The following is a 17,803-nucleotide window of genomic DNA, read 5'->3' on the forward strand; positions in this document are numbered from 1 at the left end:
CTCCTATTTTATTTCATTTTATTTTATTATTATTTTTCTGTGGTCCTATTTTAAAAGCAACAGTTGCATCATTAACTGTTAAACTTTATGGCTATAAGTTTGATTAAAAATTTCTTTTGCTAAATGGTGAAACATTTTTCTGATAAGAATTTTGATTTGCCATTTTTCCTTATTCTCTCTTTCCTCTTTTCTTATGGTGTCTTTTTATGCTGGCTCATTTTCGACTGCTTACACATCTTTGAAGGAGGAGAGGTTTTCCCAGATATGCTACTTGCAGAAGGTTTGTGCTGAGGGGTCTGGACCATGTTCCAGCCTAACGGGAATCCTCCTCATCATGTGAGCTCGTGAGGATGCATTCCCCTAGCTTCCACTTCTAACTGAGAGATACTGGCAGTGGCAGAGCTGCTCACCTTGCAGTCTACTTTTTCCATTGTGCCTCACCGACAGAAGGCTTCCTGCAGATATGGCACACCTGAACATTCCTTTTCCCCCGTGTCTTACCTCCTTTCTATAATAAATCATGGTGAAGGAGGTGCTGCTGCCAACCTTGTACTTGATTCCTGCGTTTCAACTGAAGGGTCGTTGGTTTTGCCCCTAAGGTAAGTCACTTAAAGGTGTGCAGTGTGCTTTGTTGACATTTTCTGAGACCTGCCACCAGCGAGATGGTTACAGTCTTCCTGCCCTTCACGGTACTTTCGCATATACCTGTAGTCCAGGGTTCCAGGTGTCTCCCGTTTTCAGCTAACATGGATTTTGCATTTTTGTGTGTCATTATTCCTGATACTGGGTAAATTCTGAGAGGAGGCGGATAGAGGATGCTATAGCTACTCTAGCATTTTAATTCTGGAAGTTTCTCCAGAGTACATTTTAGAAATCACTGTTGTATGTCTATATTATGTTACCTCCACTAGATTGTAGTTTGGGGACTTTTACTTTCCTTATATCCTTTACTGTTGATTCTTAAAGTCTGGTATTGTAAGAATTGCTCCCAATGTCTGTTAGAAATTTCAGCAGTCAGGCCCAGTCCTCGAAGCTTCTGATCACAAGGCCGGGGCCAAGCGTCTCAGACGCTGGTGTTTCACCCACTGTACCTTCATAATGTTAATGGGCTGACCTACAAGGGTGTGGGTATTTGCATGAGAACTCCTGGTATATGCACTGGAATGGATAATGTTTTTAATAGAAAAAACTGGCTGAGATAACATATGTAGCAATAGAGAAGGCACTGAGGCAGGATGTTTTCCTTGGAGAATGGAGAAATGCTTTTGTTTCTATCTCAGAAATATTCTGTGATCTATTCGATTGAGCAGCATTTAGCACAATAATGATACACAGTAAATACTGATGAATGACAACTACAGAGTGGGGCAAAGTTTAATAGACAAAAAGTCTCAGACTCCCCAAAAGTGACCCAAGGAATACAAGTTATCTGTATTTTTATGTGAATAACCAGGCAAGTACTCCCTTCGGGTCAACTTAACCACCAGGTGGACTGTTTGTGAATGTGCGAATGTGTTACATGCAGCACGGCTGACATAACTTCTCCCCTGGCTCTACCCCAGCGTCCTTTGTGGCCACTGCTGGTTCTCCCTTCTTCCTGCGCGATGACTTTCCATCTAGAGACTGCATTTCCCAGGCTTTCATATAGCCACGTTTGGCCGTGTGACCAAGTTCTCACAAAGTGATGAGTTCTGCTTTATTGTTCTTCATAGCCAGCGTCACTACTTAACAAATATCTATGCACATCTACTCCCGTGTTAACATCTCCACTAGAATAAGAGCACAAAGGCAGGCGCTGTCTTATTCTCGCATATTCCCGGCATGTAAGTCAGCATTTGGCACCTAAGGGACACTCAGTAAATAAGGGATTGGAAGCAGGAAGAATTGTTGAAAGATACAGGGACTGTTAGATGCGACGGGACATGTGGGTCCCAGTATTTCGACAGTGAGGATGAATAACAGACCTCTTGAAGGGTAGTTTATCCTGGTGGGGTTGCCAGTTGAGCTTGAAGGGCCACCTCTCAGTGCACACTGTGCACTCGCATTCTCAGAGAGGGGAACTGACTGGGTTGATTTCATCAGCAGAATGGAGGATCCCGTTGAGGAGAGCTTCCCGCCACTGCAGAAGGCCGACCTTCCTCACAGCCAATCTAACCACACAGGCTTGCTTCTGGCTCAGGTTGCTTCTGGCTTCAGAGCACGGTTGGTTCACTTACTATACACTGGCATGAGTGCAGCAACGCTGTACAGAAAGACCATCTATCCTCCAGAGCGTGTGGTGAACATTGCCGGCACTCCCTGCTTTCAAAATGAACATCGTCCTCTCGAAACAGCCACTTCATGGGGAGTTGTCTGTTTGTCTTATAGGTATTTCAACTGTATTTGAAAACATTTTTAGGTGTCCTGTTTTGAAGCATAGAATCATACCATGGAAATATATAGACTAGTATTCCAAGGCCTGGTCAAGACCACACACGTGAGCTCTGTGACTGGATGAATCACGTCACCTTTCTGGGTCTCAGTCTTCATCACTGAAGACAGGTGGTGAAGTGAGGTGAGGTGACTTCAAGGTCTCCTCCAGCTCCAATAGTTTATGACTCTGTGATTACTTTCAGAGCTTTCATAGCATAATTATGAACAGTCCCAATTATACCAAATATCCTCTCTTTGAAGGTAGATTTGGTTTTTTCAAACAGGTAAAATTATTCAGAGACAAGTCTGTTAATACTACATATGACAAAGGTAGATGATACTGTTTTTAAAGCCTGGAATTATCATTGATGTCTTTCTTGACTTTATTTCTGTATATTCAGGTGCAACTGGCAGAAAACCCAACACAAACTGGCTTAAGCAAAAGGAAAATTCTGGCTCATATGATGAAAAATTTCATGGTGTCCAGCTTCAGTCACAGCTTGATCCAGGAAGTCCAGCATTGCCAACATGACTCACACTTGGTTTTCCTATCTCTCAGATCTGCCTTCTCCCTGTTAGGCGGCAAGATGGCTGCCAGCAGCTTCAGGGTCACATTCGAATTTCTCAGGAATCCTTATAAAGATTCACTTTTCCCAAAAGGCCCAGAACTAATTCTTACTGGCTCTGCTGGAGTCTTTTGCTGATTGTGAGCCAACCACGGAGACCAGGAGGGTTCCCTGGTTGGTTAAGGTTGGGTCACAGGCTTGTCCCTGAGGTGGGAGGAATTCAGCTCATTTGAAGCCCTTGGATAGCACATGGTAGAAGGGCACTGCCCCAAATAAAACCACTGTGCTGATCTCAGGAAGGTATGAGGGATGCTGAACAAACAAGAAAAAAAGAGAGAGGGAGACATCTGACCAGCTGTCGCCTTAGACAAAGTCATCCTTTGACGCGCTTCCCCTTCCCTGTTTTGCTGCAGTAAAGGCACTCCTGTCTCGTGGGAGCCTCCCGACTGACCCCTTGCCTCTGGTCACCCCCTCAAGTGCATCCCAGGCACGGCCGCCACATCCCTCATCCTGAAGCACTGTTACAATCATTTCACTCCAGCCCCAAATCCTCCAGGGATCCCCTTCTGACTCCTAAATCCCACATGCTTCAGGGGGGCTATGAGCTTCCAGTTGCTCCCACATTTCTGTCCAGGCTTCTCTGTCCACCTGCACTAGTTCCGTGTGCTCACCGCTCTGCATTGCTCTCCTCCACTGAGCCCCTCGCATGTTTCCTTACAAGCCTTTGCTCTGTTTCTAGGTTCCAGCCCATCACCATTTCCCTCATCCTGTGTCTGGTCTCAGATGAGCCAGAGACTGCTGGTCATCTCCAATACCTGTTCTTTCCTTCTTCCTTGGTATTAGAACCACTGCTTCTTAGCTGGGCATATGGCAACACAATAGAGAATACATGTCTCAACATCACTTATAGTTAAGTTCTGACTAATAAGGTGAAAGCGCAGTGATGCATACAACTTCTGCAAGTGTCACACACACAGAGTGGTGTGTTCTTTTCTTCTCCTACCTCCTTTCTGCTGGTTGGAAAAAGGACGTGACGGCTGGAGCTTGAGCAGCCATGGACCATAAGAGAGAAGCTGCATGTTTAGGATGGTAAAGCCATGTGACAGAAGGAGCCTGAGTCTGTACTGATGAGAGAGCCACGACACCAGCCCTGCACTGCCTACACTTACGAGAGAGGAATTAATTTTATTGTATTTAAGCTACTGTTACTTTGAGTTTTTAACTGCTATAAAAACTATCCCCCCATGAAAATATATTGTTTAGGATAATTTTCTGGTGGCCAGTAACAGAAATGCATGTAAAATCTAAGCAAAACAGGGGAATTATTTTAGGGATACAAAGATTTCTCACAGAACCTACGGGCAGGGATGAAGGAAGCTGAGGAACAGACTGGAAACTGGGACTGGAACACTGAGGAGGCCAGGAGCCTGCTCCCTGCATCTCCTCCCTCCTTCTCTTCCTTTGACTGCAGATTATTCAGGAACCTGGCAGAGAGAAGCAATAAATCATATCTGTTTAATGGACAGCATTTATGGGAGACTCTGGGTCAGCAGCCAATTACGAAAACATTTCCTTATATGTCCTGGGGCTGTTCAGAGGACTGTTTTGAAGGGAACCATACTTTTTGGAGTCCAAGCTCTTCTGTTAGCCCTTTCTCTCAGCCCTCCAATTTTTTCAGTTGCTTATTTCAATATCAGGAAAAGGGCCTGAAATGCAAGTTGCCTATAATTGATCTAATGAAAGTCACGTTAGAGACAGCTCTGCTTTTGCAAAGGAGTTGCAGAAGCCAATTTTTATGGGAATGCAAGCACTGGCCCACAAATTACTGTTTTGCTAGACAAGGAAATAGATTACTTTTGGTACATTTTTCCCTATAACAAGATTTTTTTTTCCATTTTGCATTGTTATTATTTACTGTCCAGCTTCCTGCTTTTATCTAGTTTTTGCCTTTCAGGGGTTCTTATGTTCCTGTCAGCTTATTAATATGTTTGATAAGATGTTTGATATGTTTTATTTTGCACTTTGAGCTTTTGGTGGGAGAATCAGCCAGTCTCTAGTTGGCCATAAGCTGGGCTTGCAAGTCCAGTGTGCTTTTTAAAGAGTTTTAACTCCATTTATTCGTAAGCTATTGTACTGCATTCTGAAGACCAGGGCCCTAACTCTGTGGTCGCAGATCCCCATCTGTAATGGTGAAGAATAACCACCTTTCCATCTGTGTCCGATGGTGTTTTGTAAAGGACTCATGAGCTAATTAATGTGAAGTCATTTTGAAACTGGAAAGTACCATATAAACGTACATTTTCCAAACTTTGAAAATGAAACAGAGGAAAACAAGCAATAAAAGTTATAACTAAGGGTAACAACCTTAGAATGACTTGTTCAACTTTAAATTCTAGATATCTGCACTGCCCCGGGTATGGAGAGGAAAGTTTTAAGATTAAAAAAATACAATATTATTCTATATGTTGTATTTGACATTAATTGTATAATTTATTTTTCAAAGAAAGAGAAAGAAGGCAAACTTGAGCACACTACAAATCTATCATCATGTTTTTAAAGTTTATGAAGTGTCCATCCCTTTAACATCTGGGTGAGCAATCTGACCTAGGATGCTCACAACACTTTATATATCTTGCAGGCTCAGATTCTAACATTCTAGATGTATGTTGGTCTCTGTGCTGCAAGGACACTGGAGTGTTATCACAGGTAACTACTCATATCGCTCTTTTCATCCTCAAACTGTGCCAGCTTGTTGAGTATGCGAGAGGAAACACCAATAAATACATTCTAAAGAGCCTGGTGGGTGGCAGGTGATTTTCAAACAGACCAACATGGGACTCAGGCATATGGCTCGTGCCTACTCTTTCCTACAGATGTGGGATGTCTTCAGTCCTATGTGGAATATGTCATAGGGTCTGTCCTCTCAACATTTACAGACCAAGACAGTGCATCTGCATGTATGTCATCCCCTCATCTGCATGTACTGAGTCAGCCCTACCTACATTCAGGCCTTGAGCCTATTCTCAAGAAGCTCATAGTAATTAGGAATATAGAAAAATGACAATTACCATTCTATGTGATAAGTGCTAGAGGAGATAAGGCGTGATGCGAGCAGTTACGGGCACCTAACCCAGATAGGGCTGGCGGCAGCAACAGGGAAGGATTCACAGTGGCGGTGGTGCCTGGGTTGATAATGAAGCATAGGCGAGAATCAGCCAGGAATGAAAGGTGGAGGGTCAGCCGATGGGAAGAAAACCAGCAGACTACGTGGAGACAGGGTGATGAGCGAGGATGGCAAGACCGGAGGACTCAAGTAGTTTGCTGCACGTTGAGTTTATTCACTCCACTTGTTACTGACACACTTGTCTCCATATGTTTGAGTTCTTGTGGTGCAGACTGTGTGTAATGGTTTCTCTGTCCCCAGACCCAGCAATAGGCACGTCAACGGAGCACAGTGAATGTCTGATGATTGAATGGCATCATTTGTGACATGACATCACTGACATGGTGTCAGGGAGAGTAGCTGGGAGTCCATTAAGGAAGGTCATATCTAGAGGGAGTGAATACGAGATGAGATAGATTCAAGAATTATTTGGGAATCAGAAATGGATAGGACTTGCGATATTGGAAGTGGAGTATAAAAGTAAACAACAAATTTCTGGTCTCTGTTTGAATTATAGGTACATGATAACAGTAACAATGTTATTAATAACAGCTAATATTGATTAGGCACTCTGTGTCATGCAGGACACTAAGTATTTCACATGCATTAAACCATTTAATCTCTCGCCAACTCAGTGAGGTGGGTACTCTTATGATCCCTGTTTATGATGGGAAAATTGGGTGATTAGAGATCAGTTGCCTAAAGTCACATGTCTAGTAGGTGGCGAATTCAATCCCGGAATTCTGATTCCTAGAGCCGTCCTCATGACCTTCCCTGCTTCACCGCCTCTAGGAGACGTGATCGACATCACACTGACGGTTCTCTTCAGTGTGTATCACACAAATGGCAAGTCTCTCCTTTACTAAGCAGACACGCACGGCGATCGCCTCTGTTTGATCAGATTTTGGGAGCCTGGTTCTGTATTTTCACTTTCCCTCCCTGGAGGACCTAGAACGGGGTGGAAGTTTGACAAGAGTTGACACACAAGGTGAGAGAAGGCAGGTGCAGAAACAACGTTCCCGAATGTTCTGCAGTTGCTGGAATGACGGGATCTGGGTTCTATCGACTCCTCCTCCTCCCCACCTGTCCCCCGGCGCAGTAAGGTCCTACACATGGACGCGGCTGGTTCTACCAGTCCTCAACTCACATCGAAAATCCCTCTCCCGACTCCCGAAGAGCCCAACACCCCCGGGGCGAACCGAGGCCTTGCGGCGGCGACACAACTCCACGCCTGCACCGGGGACACCGCCCGGGGCCCCTGGGCTCGCGCCGCGCCTGCGAGGAGCCCACCTGCACCAGGGCCGCGGCGGCACCGACCCCTCGGGCGCCGCCTCCAGCCCTGCCTCGCCTCACGCAGGCTCCGCCCCTGCCCCACGCTGTCCCGCCCCGGCCTCACGCAGGCCCCGCCCCAGCCCCACGCAGGCTCCGCCCCCGGCCTCACGCAGGCCCCGCCCCAGCCCCACGCAGGCTCCGCCCCCGGCCTCACGCAGGCCCCGCCCCAGCCCCACGCAGGCTCCGCCCCGGCCTCACGCAGGCCCCGCCCCAGCCCCACGCAGGCTCCGCCCCCGGGCTCACGCAGGCCCCGCCCCAGCCCCACGCAGGCTCCAGCCCCGGCCCCTCCTTCCCCTGCCTGGACGGGCGCTCCCCGTCCAGGCCCCGCCCCGCCCCAGCCGGCCCCGCCCCCGGCCCGCCCCGGCGCAGGCGCAGTCCCGCCCGGCTCCCGCGCAGTGCACTCGGCGGGCGGGTGGAGCGGCGTGGGCCCGCGTCCTGCCGGCCTCTCGCGGCCGGGGCGCGGCGTGCGGCTGCCCTGAGCGCGGGCGGCGGCCGCCGAGTGGGTCAGGTGAGGCGGCGGACGTGGGGCGGAGGCAGGCGGGCGGGAGGCAGGCGGGAGGCGGGCGGGAGGCAGGCGGGAGGCGGGCGGCGGGCGGCGGGCGGCGGCTCCTCGGCGCGGCTCGGCCCGAGGCCCGGTCCCCGCGCGGCGCGGGTGCGGCGGGTCGAGCTCCCCCGGCCGGGGCCCGCGGGCTGGGGCGCGTCCTGCCGCTGGGCGCCGGGGGCGGGCCGCGCTGCGCGGCGTGTCGGGTCACCCGGGCCCCGCCCGGCCCGCGCGGACGCCACAGGTGCGGCGGCAGGTGCGGCGGGGCCCCGGGAGCCGGTTCCCCCCCGGCGCTCCTTCCGCGTGGGGGGCGCCCCGAGCCCTCCTGGCGATTGCATGATTGCGGGGCGGCCGCCGGCGGTGCGCGCAGACCCCCGTGACCGCCCGTGGCTGCTGAGACCCCCTCGGCCCTTGTGCTCACTCTGAGTCTCCTGTTCGTGCAGCTTTTTAGAAAAGGAGAGGGAATGGCGAGTCCAGGAGAACAGGCAGGCTGGATCTGTGGGCCGGTCGTGGCGAATGCTTGGTGCTGTTAAATATGCCACCAGTGTCCGTGGGACCTCGTTCTGGTAACATTTGTTGTTTGTTTGCCAGTGCTGTGCGTTTTGGTAGGACTTTGTATGTTCGGACATTGTATCCCAGATAGGGGTTATGTGAGCTAATCCTACAGCCCTTGTGGAATTTATGGAAGTAAACACCAGTTACATAGTTTTACCGCAACGGTGTGTTTCTTGCTAATAGAAGAAAAGCCTTTGAATTGTTTCCTTTTTCCGCTACAGTAAAGTTACTATGTTAGTGCATACCTTTGTGAACCAAAGTGGATACGTTTAGTAGAACTCTTCCTCGTGTGTTTGGCAAATAATTCGGCTGTCGCATTAATACCTCTAACCTTTCACCAGGATGGATATTTGGTGTTCGGCTGCCTGTGGAGTTTCTAATTAGACCCAGTTGTGCTTTTTGAATTATTGTAGTTATGCATATACTTCCTTTAATATTTTTTCCTCTAATTTTTCCTTAACTCTCAACCCCTCCCTCCCCAACACACACGTAGACCACAAATAATTCTTAAAATTCAAGGGGTCTTAGAAATCTGGGTCCCCGACACTTTTTAATATGGTAGAACAAAAGCTTGCAGGCACACTAGTTTTACATGTATTATGGTGGTTACTATACCTTTTTCCCTCTTCCTGAGCAGGACTCATTGAACCAATTAGTGACCTGGTCAAATGAAAATTATTAAATCTTTTTTTTTTAAGTTTTATCTCCATTATTTACTGTGCATATGACCTTGAGTAAATCATTTCATCTCTCTGAGCTTATTTTCTCCATTTGCAAATGGGTATAGTATTAGACTGAACCGTATGAATTTGCCATGTTCACCTGTTTTCCCTATGGTTTGGCCTAATCTGAACTTCATAGTGGGACGAGAATTAGATGAGATGCTCCATGTGAGATGTGTGGGGTAGGGAGAAGGAACAAACAAGCTTGACGGTGTGCCTTGACTCCTTTAGTCCTCAGAACTTTCCTGGGGTGTAGGTGGTGGTATCGCATTTCACAGATAAAGAGAGGCTCAGAGAGACCCCAGCTACAGTTACTCAGTTGTTTGCTTAGTTTTCTATGGTTACTCAGTTGTTTACTTAGTTGTCGGGGGTCATATAGCTGAGCAGTGGCAGAGCCAGGATTAAAAACGAGTGTGACTGCCCCGGATGGAACTCTTCCCGCTCTTGCTCCTTCCGTTCCCACACCTACCCCTTCTGTAAAGGAGCTCTGTGTGTAAGGAGGCCGGCAGATGAAAGGTGTTTTCATTTGTATTTCTGGTTAAAAAGTATCCAAGTTTTTTGATGATGGTGATACCACTGCTGCTGCTGTTGAGTCTAGAGCTTGCCGTGTTTCAGGTTCTGGTCCAGGCCCTGTGCCAGCTTATCTCAGCCACCCAGGCGTTAGGCAGTACTGCATCCAGTGTATAGTTGAGGAGATTGAAGAACTGAGACTTTGTGTAGCTTGCTCAGCGTCACACAGCTAATTAGGTGACTGCACTAGATTAGAAGTCAGGCAGTTTGTCTTTGATGTCCATGCTCTTAGCCACTGCACTCCACTGCTTGTTCATGTGTAGGTTGTAACGCTGAAGAATTGTTTTTAATGTAGCTTTTATGAGATAGTTAATATTAGTCTAGTAAGTAATTCTTAGTGTGTCACCAGAGATTTTTAAATCAGGTATTCATTGAGCATCTCTTCTGCAAGTTGCAGCCAGGGTTAAAGTATTCATAAGGGGTCTGGAAGGTAGGCCATTTAATCATTCCCATATCTTTTGTAAGTTCCTCAAGATTTAGAAGGTGCTTTTCACATGTGCACGTATATGTAGTTGTACTTATAGTGAGTGCCCATGAAGACGGTGTGGGATGGTTGGGGAGTGCAGAGTGCCCATGAAGACAGTGCTGGGATGGTTGGGGAGTGGAGTGCCCACGAGAACGGTGCGGGAGGTTGGGGAGTGCAGAGTGCCCATGAAGACAGTGCTGGGATGGTTGGGGAGTGCAGAGTGCCCTCAAGGACGGGGCAGAGGAAGGCTGAGGTGTGGTAGGGACATGGTGTGTTGAGGTGTTGAGGGAAAGCTTTGAGGATATTCTGAGTGAGTACACTTTTTCAAACTAAATCTTTGTCCAGTATAGTTCTGGTTAAGATGTAGTTCAACAAAGGGTAGTAAATTGGTTACTAAGTTAATTATTTAAATATGCTTCATTTCCTAAAAGTAAAATATCTGAGCTTTTGAAAACTCTTTCCTAGCTCGTGTCTCCTTTTCTGTACTGCCGTCCTTAGCTTTGCCAGTTACTTTTTTTTTTTCCCTTTAATGCTTCCAAAGCACCGAGTATGTGTCTCCATTTTGGCACCCATTAGTTCTGATATTTACATTGTACTGTTTATTGACGAGGAGTCTTCCTCCAGTGTACCCACGCTTTGAGGGCAGGGCAGGGCTCGGGTCCTCTCGCCTGTGTTAGAGCTTTAGCATTGGGCCTGCAACCTGCTAGGTACTGTGCTGTGTTTGCTGGTGGAGGGTCAGTGGAAGAATGTTTGGGTGTGTTGGAATTGATCTAGCATTGATATAGAAATGAAATGAGTGTTCAGAGTGAGGATTGTGGGCACTGAGGGAGAGAGGGATACGTAGAGCAGGTGGCATTAGTTGCTAGCTCTGTTTTCCCTTCTGCTTTTCCTTTCACCTTACAACTACGTGAAGTCGTTTCATAAGCTTAAGTGGTATGTAGTCATTGTTAGGAAAAAATGAGAAAGTAATCTTGATTTATCTTAGGATATCAGCAACACAAAATTAAATAGCTGTAGCCATAAGCTAAGATTTCTTAGATCAGAGGAAAAAGAATGAAAATTATTGAAATAGTTCAAATTTATGAGAGATTTGTGCTTGTCGTTAACAACAGGGTTGTAAATGTGAGCATAATGGAAGTTGGTGAAATTCTACACAAAGAATATGAAATGACAGTTTAGTACTATAAAGAAACTTTGTTCAAGAATGTGAGAGTGCTCTAGAAGTATTCAGGAGCATGCAGATGATGGCTTAGAACAAATTAAATAAGTGAATTGCAATTTGATGCGTCTAAAGAAGAGTGATCGTATTGAGTATTTGTTCTGGGGCACCTGTTGACAGGGATAAAATACGAAGAAACAACCAAAGTAAGTTTGAAAACAGTAAGTAAATCTTTGAAGTAATTTCCTGTTGAGAAGAAAATGATATTTGAACTCAGAGAAGTTAGTGACTTGCCCAAGGTCACACAGCTGGTCAGTGACAGAATCTGAACTGGAAGGAAGGTTTTCTGAAGCTAGTTTGATAAAATGCTCAGGTTTCCCCAAACTTTTAAAAACTCAGTTTCTCCAGTCTTGATGCTCTCAGGGTACGTACTGTTTTATCTCTTTTTTTAACAGAGGGAGCTGGAATCACTGTCTCCGCTCTTCACTGCTTTGCTGTTCATTTCCTCTCTAAAGACTCTTAGTGTTGTTTTTATCCCATCAGTATATGCTTCATTGCCTATTGAATGTTTAGGTGACATACATTCTTACATATACAAAATAAGGAGGCTTCCACTGTTAGGAAAAAGAAACTCACAAAACAGTTTTTTAAAATATTTCTGTTCCAAGGATTTGTAATTAAAGACAATATTAGTAACCCAGTAAGTTCTGAGCATTTTCTGAAACCCTTCACTTAAGAATTTGCAATAACTAACATCTCTCAATATGTCCAGTTGTACGTTTAAGTCCTATGGACTTAGTAAATGGAATTAGCTTGTGGTCTATTTTAATAAAAGTGGGAAGATTGTGTAGCTTCATTGATCATCTGACTAATTTTTCCCTTGACTTATTAATTAAATTCACACTTATAAGCATAAAATGCTTCTTAAAATGTAAATGTGAATTTTTTTTGGTTACAACCCAAATGTTAGCTTGGAAAACCAACTTTAAGATTATAATAAAAGTTAGAAAATGATTTTTTATATATGTACTTTTTTGTTTTACTTTTTCTCTTTTATTTATATTGTGTTGAATAAATCTCAAAGCTTTCTAATTACAGAGACTTTCAAATAAAATGAGTAGACTCCAAAGTGTAATGAACCTCAAAGTTCCCATCATCTAGTGCAAATAACCATCAACAGTGGTTAGTCCTGCCCCGTCTGCTTGTCCCCCTCCTGTATTATTTTGAGCAAATTCTAAGCATTGTATTATTTCATCTGTAAATTTTTCAGTATGAATTTCTAAAAGAGAAGGGCAGTCAGTTACAATACTGTTACACCCTTAAAATAATTAACACTAATTCCTTAGAATCAAATATTCACAGCTTTTCTAAATACACAGGACAAGCCACTGTGGTAAAATCAAGCTTCTGTTTATGTTTTCCCCCAAGTGCTATAGGAGGGTGAAAAAGTGTTTAAAATCCCAGCATGGCAGCAAAATAGAGGAGGAAGTGATGATGCCAAGAGAATTTGGGGGAAAGGGTAGAAGCAACACGAAGCAGTAACAGAGGCTCATTCATAGCAGTGCGTTCGAAGAAACTTCAGTTTCTCTTTCGGAAAGTGAGACAAGGGTTCAGGGGTTAACCTGCGTTCTTCTGCTGGAATTGTTCACTGCTTCTGGTTGGTTAGACCTGCCCTAGGGATCCTCTGCCTTGATCTAACCTCTCTCTGAGTCCACCCCTCCCTCCCTAATCAGTTTTACCTTTTAAATGATTCTTAGATGGAGTGGAGTCAGGTACATCAGGATTTGAATCCCAGCTGTTATTTATTGACTGTCTGACCTTGACGAAGAGATAAGAAGCATTTCAAAGGCATACTGTGAGGAGTAACTAGAATGATGTATACAATGTATATGTGTGTATGTCACACATACACAATGTAATTGTGTAGTATATATGTGTGTACACTTGATCTTAGCCAAAAGGCCAAGAAGCGATGTATATGTGTGTATATGTGTATGTATCAATAAAAGTGAAGCTATTGTTCGGAATACTTTTCATATACATATATGCCTCCACCCCCTCACTTCCCAATGCATGACCTTGGCGTTCCATCAGACCTTCATAATCTCTTGCCTAGCCGGTGCAGTCATCTCTTAACCAATTGTCTCTAGTCTCTTCTCTCTAGTTTAAGTCCTCATTGCTTTGGGAGTCCTTTTTCTAATGACATCACAGTACACCTGCACTTTCTAAAATGTACAGCTGACCATCTCTTCAGGATAAACTCCAAGCAATATTTTCTGTGTTAAATGAAGCTTTTAATGATCTGTCACGTCTGCCTCTCCAGCCTGGTTTCCTGTCGGTTTTTCCTTTGTTAGTATCATTAGTGCCAAACACTTATCCCCCGACTGTCCTGTCCTGTTTCCCAGCCCGTCTGTTGGACTCCTATTCAGCTTTTAAAGTCTTAACTTATGTTTTGCTTCTCCTTGAAACGTTCTCCTCTGTCTCCTTCCCTCTCCACATCCTCAGGGTAATCATATAGTGGCTCATAATAGGCTGTGTGCCATCTCTTTAGTCCGTTTTCATACCTGTGTTCTTAGGACTTAGTGCCAGGATTTGCCCTGAGGAATCGCAGCTGGCAGTCATCCTTCCATTCCAACAAATACAGTCGATAAAAATTTATTAAACATGCTTATTTTATACCAGAATTATATGTATAAAATGTATTTAATAAATATATATTTTTAACTGTTGATAAAGACTTTCAAGGAAATGAATTAATTGATGGAATTTGTAACACTTTAATTCATTATACACTGTTGAAGCAACAATCTGATTTTTAATGACAGAAGCTGTTTCTTCCATAATTCGTGCTAAATTAAGAAGTCATTTGGGAATTAAAGAAAGCATCTGGACCTTTCTCCCTGCCCTCCAGCGCCCAGCAGTCTGTCAATAAATTAAAAGAGAAAAATAATATGTTACGTAATTGTTAAACTTTTTCTTTTGACCTTGAGTTACTTAATTTCTATCGTGATAAAAGTGAAACAGATTTCATATGTATGATACAATATACAGATGCTCGCTTTGTTGAGGAAGAACATTTACAGCAGTAAGCTTTTAATTTAAAAAATATATTTAAACCAACAAAACAGCCGTTGTTTTTTGTCCTCCTTGATGATGATGTTTGTACTGATACAGTGTACTGATATTTGGCAAGTATTAGAAAACACCTTAGAGACGTTATAATTAGTAATAACTAATTTTATTTATTTATGTATTTCTGCTTTTTCTCCCCGAATCCCCCCAGTACATAGTTGTATATTTTAGTTGTGGGTCCTTCTAGTTGTGGCATAGTAATAGCTAATTTTAATTGGTAAGTGGCGGGTAGGTGCTAAGTGCTTTTTGTGTGTTGTCTGACTTAATTCTCATGGCAACCTTATGAGATAGGTTCAGTCATTACCCCTATTTTCAGATGAGAAATTTAGACTTAGAGCTCTGAGGTCACTTTATTTGTGACTGGTCGGCTAGGATTTGAGCCTGATCGCGAGTCCTGGCTTTTAGGTGAAGTAGCAAATGCTGGTTAATTTTTCCTCTTGGGAGGGCAAACCCTGGCCTTCCTTCTAACAGGTACACTCACCACTTCACACCCAGGACCCCTGGGTCCAGTTCTGTCACTAAATAGGTGAAAACATTTGCGCTCAGAGGAGTTTAATCACCCGCCAGAGCCTGCAGGTGTAGCTTCAGCCTGGTCAGGACGGAGCCGTAGCTTCCACTGCAGGTGCTGGTGTGTCTCTGCCCCGATGCCACATGCCCTCCTGGGCTGGAGATGACGGACTTGCCAAAGTGTCATGCTTTGAGGAATTGTAGTAAATACAGAATTAAGATTATTTAATTTTCAGATGTTAAATTGGTATGGAAAAAGATAAAAATCACAGCTTTAAAATGGTTTCTTCCTACAAGTAAATCCTGTGTTTTCCAAGGTAAGTCAGATGAGGGGAATGTGCTCTTTGTGGGAAAATGGATTTTATTTGTTCGTTTGGACTGCTGACATAAATGGAGGTCCTGAGTTTCATTTAAATGATACATATCCATTTTATCCATGTCCTTCAGATGTTTAATTGAAAATTAATATTTTACCAGTAATTTGTCTTAATTTCCTGAGTTGTCTTAGGGGTGCCTTTTTTTTCAATTAGAAAATTCATTTTAATTAGAAAAAATAATTTTTATAACTAGGATTTTTCTGGACATTCCTTAAGTGACTAGTACACATGAAATTCTTAGGAACTCAGTTAACTGACACATAGTTAACTTTTAGTAAATATTGGCTGCTGTTTTTGCTGCAATAATACTGACTTCTCGAAAGAAGAAATAACAAATACTTATCAGGGATCAGAAGCAAATTGATCCACTTTTCCTTTTGATTGGAAATCAGCTTTATCACTCAGAACTGAGTAATAATAAAGCCAGCCCAGCTGTGTTGGTAATTCACCCATAAGAATTTCGTGCCGTCATCCTTCTCCCATACTGACAGTGATCCTTGACAAGTTTAGTGTATGAACTGGGATCATCTCCAGTGGGAATTAGTTCTCGAAATCACTCATTACTAAATGCGAAGAGTACTGCCGCTTAAAAATAGCAGTTTACTTTACTCATGTAAGAACTTTGAATATGAAACCTTAAAGCCTCTGTGTGTTTTAAAGAGCCAGAGACTTTTGGACCAGTGTGGTTGGCAGCTCATTACCAGCTAAGTTACATTTTATAGAAATTTCACGTGCTTGAAAAAGGGGTTAAATTTAATCTTAAAATACCTTTTCAGAAGGGGCTTGAATTGAAGTAATATTTAAATGTATCCCCGAATGAAGCCGCCGCAGGTCGAGGCTCTGCTCGGCGGTGCTGTGTGAAGTGCTGCACGCTTTCTCTCTGTCAGTTCTCTCCATGTGGGGCCAGACCCGAGGTGCAGACTGGCCCAGTCGCCTGCAGAAGGCAGATTCAGACCTGCCCCTCTCTGAGGCTTGTTTCTCATGTCTGTAGCGTTTGTTCCAGTTTACACGACATTTGTATTTTCCGTAAATGCTTTGCTTTCACACCTTAGATGAGCCTGGAAAGCCCTTCCAAGGGCTTTGTCTGTCTCATTAATTACTGCTTGTTCTTCTTGTCTTCAGCTTTAGTTTCTCAGGAAGTCCTTTCCTCTGACTTGCCAGCCCTCCTGTGTGCTCTCTCCATGCGTTTGCATCTCCTGTGGTGTTTATCACACTGTATCATCGCCTCTACTTGTCGATGTCTTCTGCTGTATTGATACTATTTGGGAGTAGAGAAAGTCTTTCATCTTCTTTCCCCAGAGCCTGGCACATAGTAGGCCCTCAGTAAGTGCTTGTTGAAAGAATAGCTGAAACACTGTGTGTATATATAGGAAAAGTAGGGTGAATGTTGCAGGGACCGTGCATTTGACTTCAACTTAAGGGGAAGCGTTTTTGTTAGAACCATGTAACAGTGGAATGGCAGGGCGGTGCCAGTGGCGTCGTGCGTTGTGGTGGTGCGCAGACGGGCCCCTGGAGTCTGATGGCCATGGGTTTTCATCCCAGCCACCCGCAGCTGCAGCTGGAACCTGATGTTACTAAATGCTCAGTGACATTAGCTCCCATGATGGAGACGCTGCCCTGTAATTCTGCCTGCTGGGGACTGGTAATTGGATGGCTCAGCCCCCCATTCCCACTCTCTCCCCGGGTTATTTTGAAGCAAATCAAAGTAATTTTATTTCATCTTATAAGTACTTTAGTGTGTGTCTCTAAAAGATACAGGTTTTTTTTTACATAACCACAGTGCCATTACTATCCCTAAAAATTGACGATACTTCATAATACTATCAATAATATCGTGTGTTTACATTCCCTTGATTGTCTCATATTTGTTTTTACAGTTGGTTTATTCACATAAGAATCCAAACAAGGTCCACATGTTGTATTTAGTTATATCTCTTAAGTATCTTTTTAAATCTAGAAATCTCTTCTACCTCTTTTTTTCCGTCTTATTTACTGAAAAAACCATGTGGTTTGTTCAGTCGAGCTTCCCGAAGTCTAGACTTTACTGTTTTCGTCCCTGTGGTGTTTAATATGTTCCTCTCTCCTCGATATTTCCTGTGAGCTGGTGAAGACCTAGAGGCTTGATTGGGTTGGGGTCGTTTCTTTTTCTTAGGGGGGCGGGATGCTTCATGGATGGGTGTTCATTTCCTCTTTCACCACACGATCCTCAAGTCTGACTGTCTCCCTCTTTGTGATAGATGTCATCAGTAAGTTCAGGTACTATCACTCCGATCCAGGAACTGTAGAGTTCCCCAGATAGAT

General features: G+C 44.4%; 1 protein-coding gene, 1 long non-coding RNA gene and 1 pseudogene across 17 annotated transcripts in view; 1 reads left to right on the forward strand and 2 right to left on the reverse strand.

Annotated features, from left to right (window-relative positions):
* Positions 1–6,736: 6,736 nt before the first annotated feature.
* LOC139083658 (uncharacterized) lies at positions 6,737–7,494 on the reverse strand. The gene is made up of 2 exons (XR_011540550.1): positions 7,289–7,494; positions 6,737–7,089 (listed from the first exon to the last, which is right to left on the reverse strand). It is a non-coding gene; the product is annotated as an uncharacterized lncRNA (long non-coding RNA).
* Positions 7,495–7,813: 319 nt separating this feature from the next.
* RAB3IP (RAB3A interacting protein) overlaps positions 7,814–17,803 on the forward strand; it is a 41,800-nt gene continuing 31,810 nt past the window's right edge. For 5 of the 16 annotated variants that reach the window (XR_011540555.1, XR_011540551.1, XR_011540556.1 and 2 more), the window contains exon 1: positions 7,814–7,981. The gene's annotated coding sequence lies outside the window, so the exon portion shown is untranslated. Of the gene's footprint in view, positions 7,982–8,457; positions 8,581–17,803 lie in introns of all 16 variants that reach the window. The other 11 variants (XR_011540553.1, XR_011540554.1, XM_070622059.1 and 8 more) reach the window with 5 other exon arrangements.
* Positions 13,344–13,460, reverse strand: LOC139083741 (U2 spliceosomal RNA; annotated as a pseudogene).

The sequence above is a fragment of the Equus przewalskii genome, chromosome 5, assembly GCF_037783145.1.
Source record: "Equus przewalskii isolate Varuska chromosome 5, EquPr2, whole genome shotgun sequence".
In the NCBI taxonomy this organism is placed as follows: domain Eukaryota; kingdom Metazoa; phylum Chordata; class Mammalia; order Perissodactyla; family Equidae; genus Equus; species Equus przewalskii.